Source organism: Bactrocera oleae, chromosome 4 (genome assembly GCF_042242935.1).
Source record: "Bactrocera oleae isolate idBacOlea1 chromosome 4, idBacOlea1, whole genome shotgun sequence".
In the NCBI taxonomy this organism is placed as follows: domain Eukaryota; kingdom Metazoa; phylum Arthropoda; class Insecta; order Diptera; family Tephritidae; genus Bactrocera; species Bactrocera oleae.
This window is the reverse complement of record NC_091538.1, coordinates 7,627,325-7,639,214: the sequence shown is the minus strand read 5'-3', so window position 1 is coordinate 7,639,214 and position 11,890 is coordinate 7,627,325. Positions and strand designations below refer to the sequence as shown.

At 28.7% G+C, this 11,890-nt stretch overlaps 1 protein-coding gene across 6 annotated transcripts in view; it reads left to right on the top strand.

The window, feature by feature from the left end:
- The first annotated feature begins 234 nt into the window (after positions 1 to 234).
- side-VIII (sidestep VIII) overlaps positions 235 to 11,890 on the top strand; it is a 212,520-nt gene continuing 200,864 nt past the window's right edge. For 4 of the 6 annotated variants that reach the window (XM_036374846.2, XM_036374847.2, XM_036374848.2 and 1 more), the window contains exon 1: positions 235 to 1,435. The gene's annotated coding sequence lies outside the window, so the exon portion shown is untranslated. The remainder of the gene's footprint in view (positions 1,436 to 11,890) is intronic. The other 2 variants (XM_070108084.1, XM_036374850.2) reach the window with 1 other exon arrangement.

Sequence of the window (11,890 nt, the reverse complement as noted above, 5' to 3'; positions counted from 1 at the left end):
TGCTGGATTGGATGCGCTCGGATGCTGTACACAGAGCGCTCGCATGCCAATGCTGTAAATTTTCCAAGCGGACGCTCCAGCGTGTGAGCGTGTATTACGATGTCGCTATGTGCTTCGCATTTATCTCTGCACATTCGTCGTCAGTTGTAGCCTACGAGCCGTAGCCGAATTCTATTGGAAGCTGTGATGCTGTTTAGCCACCGTACACAACCGATGTGTTGGCATTCATCTTTGTGTACCATAAAAATCTTTCAGTGAGAGTTTACGATCCCGCGGGTACGGTCGGAACTTTCGGGATTTACGCGTAACATTTCATGTTATATATTACACATTTTTTTCGTCGTCGTCCATCGTTTGTGTGCGCCTACTCGTATAAAACGGAAAATTAACGGCAAATAGCGACTAGCGTACGACCGATTGTCTGCTTACAAAACAGTGCGATGCGGTTTGTGCTGCTGTCCTGTGCGTTAAATGTCGTGCAGTGAGTGCAATAATTTTTTACCGTTATATTTGGTGGTCGCGCGTGTAACTGTGCCGCGCGCGTATGTGTGTGTGTGTGCGAGTTTGCATATGTGTAACGCCCATTTGTTTTGGGCCAGCGACAGCTAGCGCCATACGAAAATATCGTTGAATTGCAGCTGAAAAGTGGTGCAAGCGAAAAATTTTCCAGCCGTTGAAAAGTGTTTTGTGCTCCCTTCTCCCCACAAAATAAAAGAACGGTATGCGAATTACGCAAATACAGATGTGCGCGCGTGTGTGTGCAATTAGCGCACGGTGAAAAGTGGTGTAGTTAAAACGTAGGGATATAACAACAACAACAACAGCGGCCTACACCAAAAACAGCGTAAAAAGTGTAGAAAGTGAAGCGTGAACTTTGCGGCCAGGACGCGCTCAGCGTGCATAGCGTGTAGCGTAGCCCCAAAAACGGGCCTGGCATATGACGTGGCAGTGTTGCAACGCAAATACGTACAAACACACATACATATATACTTGCAGTTGCTATATGCTGGCAGCGAGCTCAGCGTTCTTCCATTCGCTGTTTTCTGTCCGGCCTGTTAAAGCGGTTTCGTGCTCCTAAGCCGCTCCGTTGTGTACACGCGTGTGTGCGTTTCGCCGTAATGGTGCTAATATCAACTTAAAAGCCTATTAAATGTCAATTTAAAATGTGTGTGTGAAAAGCGTGTAACATTTTTAGTTAGAAGCGCTAGCTTACAGCGACAAGTGGCAGCCAAGTGAAAGTGGTTAAAGAATTAAAGTAAACACTGTTTAAACGCAACTAAAACTGCCAAATTGCTTACTTACAAAGTTTAGGTTGTAGTTTATGTAAACAACAACAACATTAGCAACAATATCGAATCTTATTGCAGCAGCTTAAATAACAGCAACAATAGCAGCTTTGCTTAGTCAATGCTTGAAAAGAAGCTGCAAGCAATTAGTAAGCATTTTTTTACTGATATTTATTTAGACATATACTTTGTACTATTTCCGTGGTGTGTGATTGTGAAAAGATGCAAGTAACATATATAAATATAGAATATTAATTTTTTAACAAAAAAACAAAATTCATAATTTTTGGCTCTTAATTGTGACTCAGCTACGTTTTCAAAAAGCGTGTTTTGTATTATTGTTTACAATAAAATCAGCTTTCCAATTTACCATGCAACCACCATGTTTCAAGCAGCTTATTGAAGCATTCTAAATAACTATTAAAAAAATGAAGTTAGGTCTCATAGATGCCCGGTTTCAATACATAGCACTGCGAAATCGTGATGCAAAAAAATTTTCAAAAACTGAAAAAACTTGTGAAAATATTTTTTTTTGCTCAGCTGTTTTTAATATAAAAAAAAATTTATTTTGTATTATTTCCAAATTTTTAAAAAAGTCTTGTAAACATTTTTTGTAATTTGGCTCAGCAGTTTTTTAATACAAAAAAAATTATTTTGTAGAATTTTTAAAAACTGTTAATATTTTGGAATTTCTTTTTTTTACTGTGCTGAAAAACTAAAAAAAATAGTTTTAGTTTGGCAATATGAGAAAATATTCATAATATTAAAAACATTTTTTTTATAATTATTCTCATTACTTTTAAATTACAAAATTAAGTTTTGTAACATTTTTAAAAAACTATAAGGTTTAGAATAATTTTCATAAATTTTGGTTAATTTTTTTTAAAGCCAACAATTTTTTTAACTGTTCTAAAAGTATTAAAATTTATCTTTTCAAGTGCTTGTTTTATTTTGTTTATTTCCAAAAATAATTTTTTTTTATTATAAATCTACCTTTTACTAAAATTTTAATTTTGCAAAATTTGAAAATTTTAAAATATTGATAATATTTAGAATATTTTTTTTTAATTTTGCTTATTTTATTTTTAAATAAAAACTTTTATTTTAAAGGATTATTAAAAAAATAAAAATCTTTGCAAGTTTTTTCTAAACTTAGGTCAGATAACGTTGATAGAAATATTTTGTGTAAAAGTTTACAATTTATCTAAAGAGACTAATGAGACCTGCTAAATAATTGAATAAAAAATAAATATGTAGTAGATTTTTTAAAAACAAACTATTCTCGAATTAAAATTAAAAAAAATGCATATTCGAAATTGTTTTTATATGCTACTCCTAGTATTGAAATTCTTAATTTTGTTTGATACTAAGCAATACAAACATTTATTTTTATACGCCGTACAGGGTATATCAAGTTTTCCATGAAGCTTGTAACACACATCAAGAATCGTCGAAAATCTGTGTGTCTATCTGTATCTCTGTATCTCTGTATATACGCTAACTAGTCCTTCCGCTTTTGAGATATAACGCTGAAATTCTGTACGAGTCTTTTTCTCCTCAAGAAGCTGCTCATTTTTTGCAATTGCCGATATCAGACCTCTATAGCATATAGCTGCCATACAAACTGAAAGCTCAGAATCAAGTGCTTGTACGAAAAACTTTTTTATTTGACGAGTTATCTTCACCCAATTTGACGTGATATATTTTTGAAAGTAATGCTACATTGTCTGAAGACATTTTCGATATCATATTACTGCAACCTATAGCTGCCATACAAACTGAAGTTCTTGTATGGTAACTTCTTCATTTGTCAAGAGTGTTTTAGCTTCGAAGCAAGCGTAGTTAAGGTTTTTTCTTGTGTTTTTTTTTTGTAATTTAATTTAAAAATAAATTTTGGGCTTATATGTTAACATGTATTATAATGTGGGTGAAAATAAACGCGTAATAAAATTCATATGAAACAAATTTTGACTTAAAATAATCAAATTTCAACCGTTAATATATTTTAAACGGTTAGTTTATGAGAAAATCGTAAGAGAGCATTTAAGTTGATACAAAACCTATGAAACGAGTTATGTTTATTTAAGCAGTTGGAAGTGAGATATGAAATTCACTATCTAATAATAAAAATAATGGATAACTCCAAAGCCGACAACCTTCCCGTTAGAATTAAGCGCACATACTTGGAGAGATTTTCATAAATGTGTCTAATAACCTATTTTACAGAGTACTAAGCGAAAAATTATTCGTTTTTGTTGACCCACACTAATGTATATATTTTTGGTTTCACATGAAAAATTTTTTAAGAATTTTGAAACTTTTTCCACAATAAAAATACATTTGCAGATCGAAAATCGTATATGAGTACAAAACAAGGAATGGCAATAAAATAAATTTTTAATAGCAATTTCAAACCACATTTTTTATATAATTTTTGTTTGGGTACACAATTTCCGAAATATTTTTATTGAAATATTTCGCTTATAGCTATTCAAATAAACTGTTTCTTTCGTTTGTTTGCCAAATAAATTTCTATTCAAAGTTTAGCATTGAAAGCTAAAAATAACTTTGAAAGTTAGAAAAATTAAATTTTTAAAGAGTATTTTTAATAATTATTTATATAGATTTATTGCATATACTTGAAAGTGAACAAATATTTTTTTAAACAAAGAAGTTTTTTCAAAACACAAGAAATTATTTAAATATAAAAATTTTGACTGAAATAACTTGCTCATTATATTTCTGTAAATATTTTTATTATTACTTTATCACAATACCACTATAATAAAAAAGCAGTAAACTTAAAAAAATAAATATATGCAGTTGAATCCAAAATATTTATACTCAGAAAAAATTAGCTCTTAATGTGTATATTAAAAAAAAAGAACTAAGCTTCTAAAACAAAGAAAAAATACAAAAACGCATTTTATAAAAGTTTTACATATTAAAAAAATCTTTTTTTTTTTATACTGTACTATATTTTTGATACAAAAAAAAGATTAGTAAAATCACGCATAAAGCCAAAAATTAAAAATAAAAGGTATGCTTTCTTACAACATTTGTGACAGCCAAAAATTTTTTTATTATTATTTATAGATTTGTATACATTTATTTAGTTTTAACTTTTTTAATAACTATAAAATACATTTTCTTCCATTTTTTTGTTTTTTATGAAGCAATTTATGCAAAAAAAATTGTTTTCTGGGTTTTTGTGTGTTTTGTAAAATAATTTCTGTCATGTCGTCTGTTTTCTTAATTTTAGTGCCCATAAAAACATTATTAAATTTTTACAATATTAAATATTTTTATATAATTTTTTTCTTTTATCAAAATTATCAATTTTTTCTTTTAAATTCTTTTTTAATGTTTTTTGCTAATATTTAACCTACTTTTAATTTTTTTTTTAATTTATATTAATGTTTTTTATTTCTTTGTTACATTTCTTCTTCGTTTTTTAATTATTTTTATTTTTTTTTAATATAACAAAATTTTGTTTTTTATATATTTTTATAAAATATTTCTATATCTAGAAATAAACAAATTTCTACTGATACTGCTTTTCGCAGCGCTTTAAGTCGTACATATATTATTGACGCAAACTGATTTGTGACACAACGGGCGACTTTTCCATAACAAAACACTCACACACATACAGACGCATGCACATTTAAGAGATGATTGACAGCAGAAGCTTCTAAACAATACATACAAACAAACATTGATTTTACAAATCTCGCCCTGCTTAACTGTAAACTCAAAGCTCAGCCATTTAATATAACAGTGACAAAAAAAGAAAAAAAGCAATAACAAAGCAACGACGCCTATAGCGGCTGCTGTCTGTGCACCGGATGCATTTGCAAAGCTTGATTGCTTTTATACAAGTGTGTGTGTGTGTGTGAGTTTGCATGTTCGGCAGCCAAATAATCAATTTGTTGTTGTTGCTGTTTCACCTATTTTATCTATTTTTGTTTTTGGTTTTGTTATTCCAGCCGGCACACTTGTCTCGTTAGTCGTCAATGCTGTGCGCTCAGTCTCGTTTGCTGCAAGGTCAGTGAAATTGCACTGAAAAGTTGTTCAAATAAAATGAGCACAATGACTTCTAGTTAAAAACAATGTGAACTCAACAGGAAAATGAAATCAAATCAGTTGTTGTTAGATTTAATTAAATTAAATCACAGTTTCAGATTCTTTTTCACAACAAAATGTGGAATTGGGAACTTTCTGATAAGGTGAACACGAAAAAATGCTTAAATATCAAGTAGGGGCTGAGTCTGAAGTAATTAAATGCAATATTTACTTAAAGAAAAGCAATTATTTGGCTTCTAAATTAATGTAAAGTAATGTGAAAGAGCTTTTTTAGTTTCCTTTAAATATTATTGGAATAACTCAAACTTATATTTAAAGATTTTAGGCGTTCCATAAGTTCATAAAACATTTTATCCCTCAATCGCTGTCATGCATGGCTTATATTGACTTGTTTTTGCGAAAGTTTACATTCGTATGATTTGGAACTTTTCAAGATGCTTTAAAGGTAAGCATGATCTGTTTTTTTTTTAACATTTTACATTAAAATCATTTAGAGATCTCCAGGCAGAAAAAATTGTTTAGAGAATTACTCATCGGGGAAACTGTCAATTCGGAAACTTTGCATACAGAACACACATTTTGACCGCCTTTTTGAAAACATTAACCAAAAAAATCATTGGGATAGTTCGGAAGGTCCTTAGAACTACTTTCTCTGTCTGTATGTAAGTGAACTGATCCGTAAGTTTTCGAGGTATCGATCTACACTTTCTTGGCACCGGCGATATCGGACCACAATAGCATATATGGTAGCTGCCATACAAACTGAACGATAAAAATCTTGTTCTTGTATGAAAAACCTTTTTATTTGTGCAAATATCTTCAAAAAATTTAACAGGGATTATGGTCTTAGACAAGGATACCATCTCCAAAGAAATTGTTCAAACCGAATCATTATAGCACACAGCTGTCATATAAACAAACCGTTCAAAAACAAGTCCTTGTATTGAAAACTTTTTTATTTATCGAAATATCTTTACAGAATTTGGCAAGAATTACTCACAAAAGTAACGCTACAATACTCGAATAATATTTTTTAGATCGGATTACTATAGCATATAGCTGCCATACAAACTGACACAGCAAAATCATTTTGTATTGAAAACTTCTTTACTGGCAAGTATATCTTCGCCTAATTTAGCGCTTGATTATTATGCCAGGCAACAGTGCAATCTCAAAAAATAAATTTTTAGAACGACGACCGATCACAAAAAAATTTCCTGCATGGAATCTTTTGTATATGTGAAGATTATTATAGCTTTGGTGCAACCGAAGTTAACGTTTTTCTTGTTTCATCTATTTTATGCATTTTTGTAGTTTGAAATTTTAATCCAGTACCGTTTGCATAACCGAAAAATAAGGTTTGTAATAAATGAGAAACTCATATTCCTTTTGATTTTTGTATTTCCATGGAATTGTCGGACGGATTAATGGGACTGTCATACTTCAATAATATTTTATGTCCAATTTCGTTTTAAATTTTGCTGTTAAGCCTTTAGTTACTCAATTATATGTATGTAATATATACAAATATATTTACATATAACAATGATGTCGTTCTTTTATTTATAAAAAGCTTTAAAAGACCTAATTAAAAAAACTGTCAATTCAGATATTTATTGCAGTAATTTTTTTACGCCACTCAAAAGCTTGTCAATTGCATTTAAATCGAGCTAAGCATTGTTTACTATATACATACATACATTTACAAAAATATACTTACAATACATATGTACACTTGGTAAAATAATTGTCGTTAATGCCTGAAAATCGCTCGCGTGTGCAACGCTAGAAAGCAATGCCTCAATTGTTCAACGGCTGATTAAATAGTTTAAAGCGTTTTTGTTGAAAATTATTGCATAAAATGAAATTAAAATAAATGAAACAGAACCGGTGGCACTTAACTAACATTAGAAGGCTAGTTTTTTAGCATAGTCACTAAATTACGCAGCCAATAAAGTTGGTTGTGTGTCTTTTGGGTGCTTGTAGATCAGTACGATTGACATTTTTTGACAGCTTTATATGTATTTCTTGAAAAATTTCCCGTTATTCTCTTTTTTCTATTATATATTGAAGTGATTTTTATGAATTATGTAAAGTACTTTATATATATAAAAATTTTTTACAGTTACATTTGGAGCAAAGTTAACATATTTATTCTTTTAAACTCTTTTTTATGTTTACTTTTATTATTATTTTTTAATTGAAAACTTTTTAATTGCATCTTAATATGGTTTTGTTTTTTGTTTTCTTTTCTTTGTTATTTGATTTTATTTTATAACAAAAATTTTCATCAAGTTCTTTTCGTTCACTAACTTTCACTTAAAATGATTTTGCTTTTACAGAAAACCTTCAATATGAATCACCCTGTAAACATTTTTCTTTTCTAGACGAATTATTTCAAAATTTTTCCATAGCAAAGCTCTTGTATTAAAATTTTTTAAAAAAATTATACTAACTTTTCTCTTTATGTGTGTGTATGTGACTGTGTGCGCTTATAAAATTAATTTGCACATCACTTGCTCGCACGCTTTAAAGCGCTTCGAGCGAAAAGTCTACTTCTGACATTTAAGTAGCAAAATTTGCGCAAATGCAATTGACACTTCCCTTTCTTTGACGGCAACGAAAAACAATACTCAAAAAACAACAACAATAAGAGAAAACATTCGTCACAGCAAAGTGGCTGCGAAGGCCTCTTCATCAAAAAACCAACAGAAAGCAACAATAACAACTAATAAGCAATGATTTTTGACAGCACTTAGTATGCTTATTGTTGCTGTTGCTGTTGTGTATATTATTCACGCATTTGTATGTGTTTTTTATACGCATTTATTTATGACGTATGTGTGTGTATGTGCATTTTACGCGCCATCAAACACGCAAATAAAAATCATGTAAATCTTTATGCGCTGGCTAAAACAGAAACAACAACAAAAACTTATTTTTTTCCCCCCCGAATAACGGTATGTGAATAATAAAAGTAAACAGAAAGGTAATTTGACAGCTATGAGCATATGCATGTACATATGTGTGTGTGTGTGTATGTGGTGCTGTTAAATGGTTGTAACTAGCATGCTAAACACACACATATGCATGTAATTGTAATATTCAAAGTTTAGTTGAAAAAATATTAAAAATTCAACTCTTTCAAATGTGACAAAATTATAAAAGCCGCTTTGACAGCCATTTAATTAAAAAGTAATAAATAATTTAACAATATTTTAATTCATGCGATAAATGTCAGAGAGCAAAAAAATATTTCTTTAATTTTTTTTTCAAAATCAAAATATTAAATATTCTTCTAAAAAAATGTTCAATTTAAGTATCAATATTTTAGTGCGAATAATTTATTTAAATCAAGTTTTGCCAACTTGCAGAAATTTAGTCACAAAATAATAATAACTTAAATACATTTTTTTTTCGAATAAACAAATACAAAAAAAAAAAACTTTTAGCGACAATTAAAAAAAAAACTTAACTTAAATACAGCCCAAAATGTCAAAAATTTGAATAATACCATTACAATTAAATTTATGTTGATTAAAAATGTCAAAAACATGTTAAGTTGCATAAATTTGCAAAAAAAATTAACGCAAAATGTAATTTTAACCCAGGTCTTGCCAGCATGCAAAAATTAAATCAAAATATGAAAAAAAAATTGTAAATGCCAATATTTTTGGCGAAAAAAAGACAATTGTTGCCAGCTTCCCCAAATTCAGTCGAAACATTGCATAAAAAAAATTTCAAATATATGCATATTAATTGAATTAAATTTTTTTTTAATAAAAATTTTAAAGTTTCAACCATTTAAAAAAAAATACAACAAAATATCAAAATTCAATCCAGGTGTTGCCGGCTTGCCCAAACGCGGCAACAAAATTATTAAAGATTTCAAAAATAAAAAAAACATGTTTTATCATTTTTTTTGTTTTGAAAAATAAATTTCAAAAACTTCAACAGTAAATATTTTTGAAAAAAAAATCAATAACGAATTAAAATTGTTGCCAACTTATACAAATTCAACTAAAAAAAATTTAAAATTTTTTTAATTTAATACACATTGAAGTTTTAAGAACTTCTTTCTCTTAAATCTTTGCCTCAACTGCATATCTACATTAATCAAGAGCATTCTGGGATATACCATATATTGTATGGTATATTTAAAACACATGTGTTTATTCTTTTGAGTGCCGTCGTGGGAAAGGTTCTTGAAATGCAATTGAAATACAGTGGAAGCCCGCTTATTTCAGCCACTTCTCTCATACACACCCTCACATATGTGTTGAAGTGTAAGTGTCACATTGACAAGTGCGCAGTTGTGGCAATTTGTGGCAGAGCAGTGCATTGGAATTGACAGCTGTTTTCGAGGAATATTTATGTATGACAAAGTAAACTAATTTAATTAGATGATTTAAATAATGTGTGGAAAATAATAAATAATGAATTTATGAGTACATGTGTTTGTTAGAAAACTTACTTGAATGTGGGTGACTAATTTTTTATTGACAAATTTTAAAATTGTGATTTGAAGAGTAAATAAATTTTGGAAAAAAATTACAAACAAATTTAATGTAACTGAATTTTTAGCGATTTCGAATATAAATATTTAAATAAGATATTTTCAGAATAAAAGAGAAAAAAATTTACAAACATAAAACGTGGAAATAAACTGCATTTTTAAAATTTAAAAAATAACAACAACAAAAATACTTTAATATTTAAGTTAGTAAAGAAAAAAAAATTGCTTGAAAACTTGAAGCACGAACTTATTTCAATTTAAGTTATTAAAAGTGAAAAGAATCGAAACTATCGGACGAGGGTTTCTTTACGACGTCTCGGATACTGCACAGATATAATCTTTCGTACTGATGAACTTCATCAGAAGCACGTTGTGGTGGAGAGAGGAGCCAATAGAGTGAATGGACTTTAGTCTCGATGGTATCACAATGGGCTTTCTAAAGGCCTAGGTCTGTCGTTAGATAGTCACACTTTATAGTATTCAAACAATTTTGGAAGCTAAATTTATATAAATATTTTTATTGATTTTTGATCGAAAAAATGGTCCAACAAAATTTTGAAAATTAATAACATATATATTTTCAGTTATATTATTCGACTTATTTTTAGATAATAAAGTTTTTTTCAAACCAAATTTTTTTAGCTTTTTGTTTATTACATGTTTTAGAAAAAAATTTTAATTAAATTTTGTAAATATTTGAAACAAGTAAAAACAGTTTTGCCAAACATTACTTTGCATTTTTATGTGCTCGCAATATGTTGCAGTAAAATACAGTAATTTTTTAAAATAAATCTTTATAGAAAAATTTTAAAAAATAAAACAAGAATAAAGTATTAATTGTATTGAAATAAACAGTTAGTTTTTCCAAATTTATGGTTGATTTCGCAAATTATTACAATTTTTATGGTCGATTATAACTTTGGACTTCAAAAGTTGTTAGGTATGTAACTTCAATAAGAAAATTAAACATGCGCCTGAATGTAGGCCATATTTTACTATCATCAATTTAAGCAAATTCACAAACCTAAATTAATATGTGTAAATGTGCTGAAAACGAATAGTAATCTAAATAAAAGAACTAATAGCTGTTGAGGAACCGTTATTATAGCAATAAGTACTTTTGAAGCAGAAATAAAATATATTTTGTAAATCACAAAATTATTATTTTCTTTGCCTAAACTTCTTTAAAAAAATATTTAAAAAAAAATATATATATAGAAGATTTATTTTTATATTCAACTTTGTGAATTACTTTTCATATATTTTTAGAGAAAAGTTTTAATATGTTATATATTATATTGTGTGAACATAGGGTTAAAGAGGATGTATTCTTCGCAGCTCAACAGCCTCTCAATAATGTTTTCTCACTAAAAAGATATAGGTTTATTAATTAGATATAGTAATTTCTTAATAAAACAATTTTTTTGAAGCTCAGCTATTTTGTTGCACAATCCATATATTTTTTAATATAAAGTTACATTTTTATTAAAATTCAACGACATTTTTGAGGTTATGACTCGTAATAATCATCTCTTTTTACATCAAATATATTTATGAGTTTAAGTAAGATGGCAACCAGGCCAAAAGACTAATTGGAGGACCAAATGATGCCATACATATATTTTTTTAAATAGTGAGTATTTACATTTATATTTTCATTTGTCGACTTTCGTATATATATAGTATCAATTATACTGTTATTGAATTGTACCTGCTCCGGTTTGCTTTTTCACGCATTTATTTTGCACTACATTTATTTCTTTGTATAATAACTGTGCTGTCAATGAAATCACAGTGGATTAACACATTAAAGCAAATTTCACCCTACCGATAAAAAAATCGCTGAAACTAGCCAGCGTTGTGAAAATGTGCAGAGATGTATAAAGTGAGTGGCCAGACACATTGACATAGATATGGGGAAACATGCAAGCAAAAAACGAATAAATTCGCACATGATTTAAAAAAGTATATATTTATTTACCAATAGCGAAATTGTGGTGCA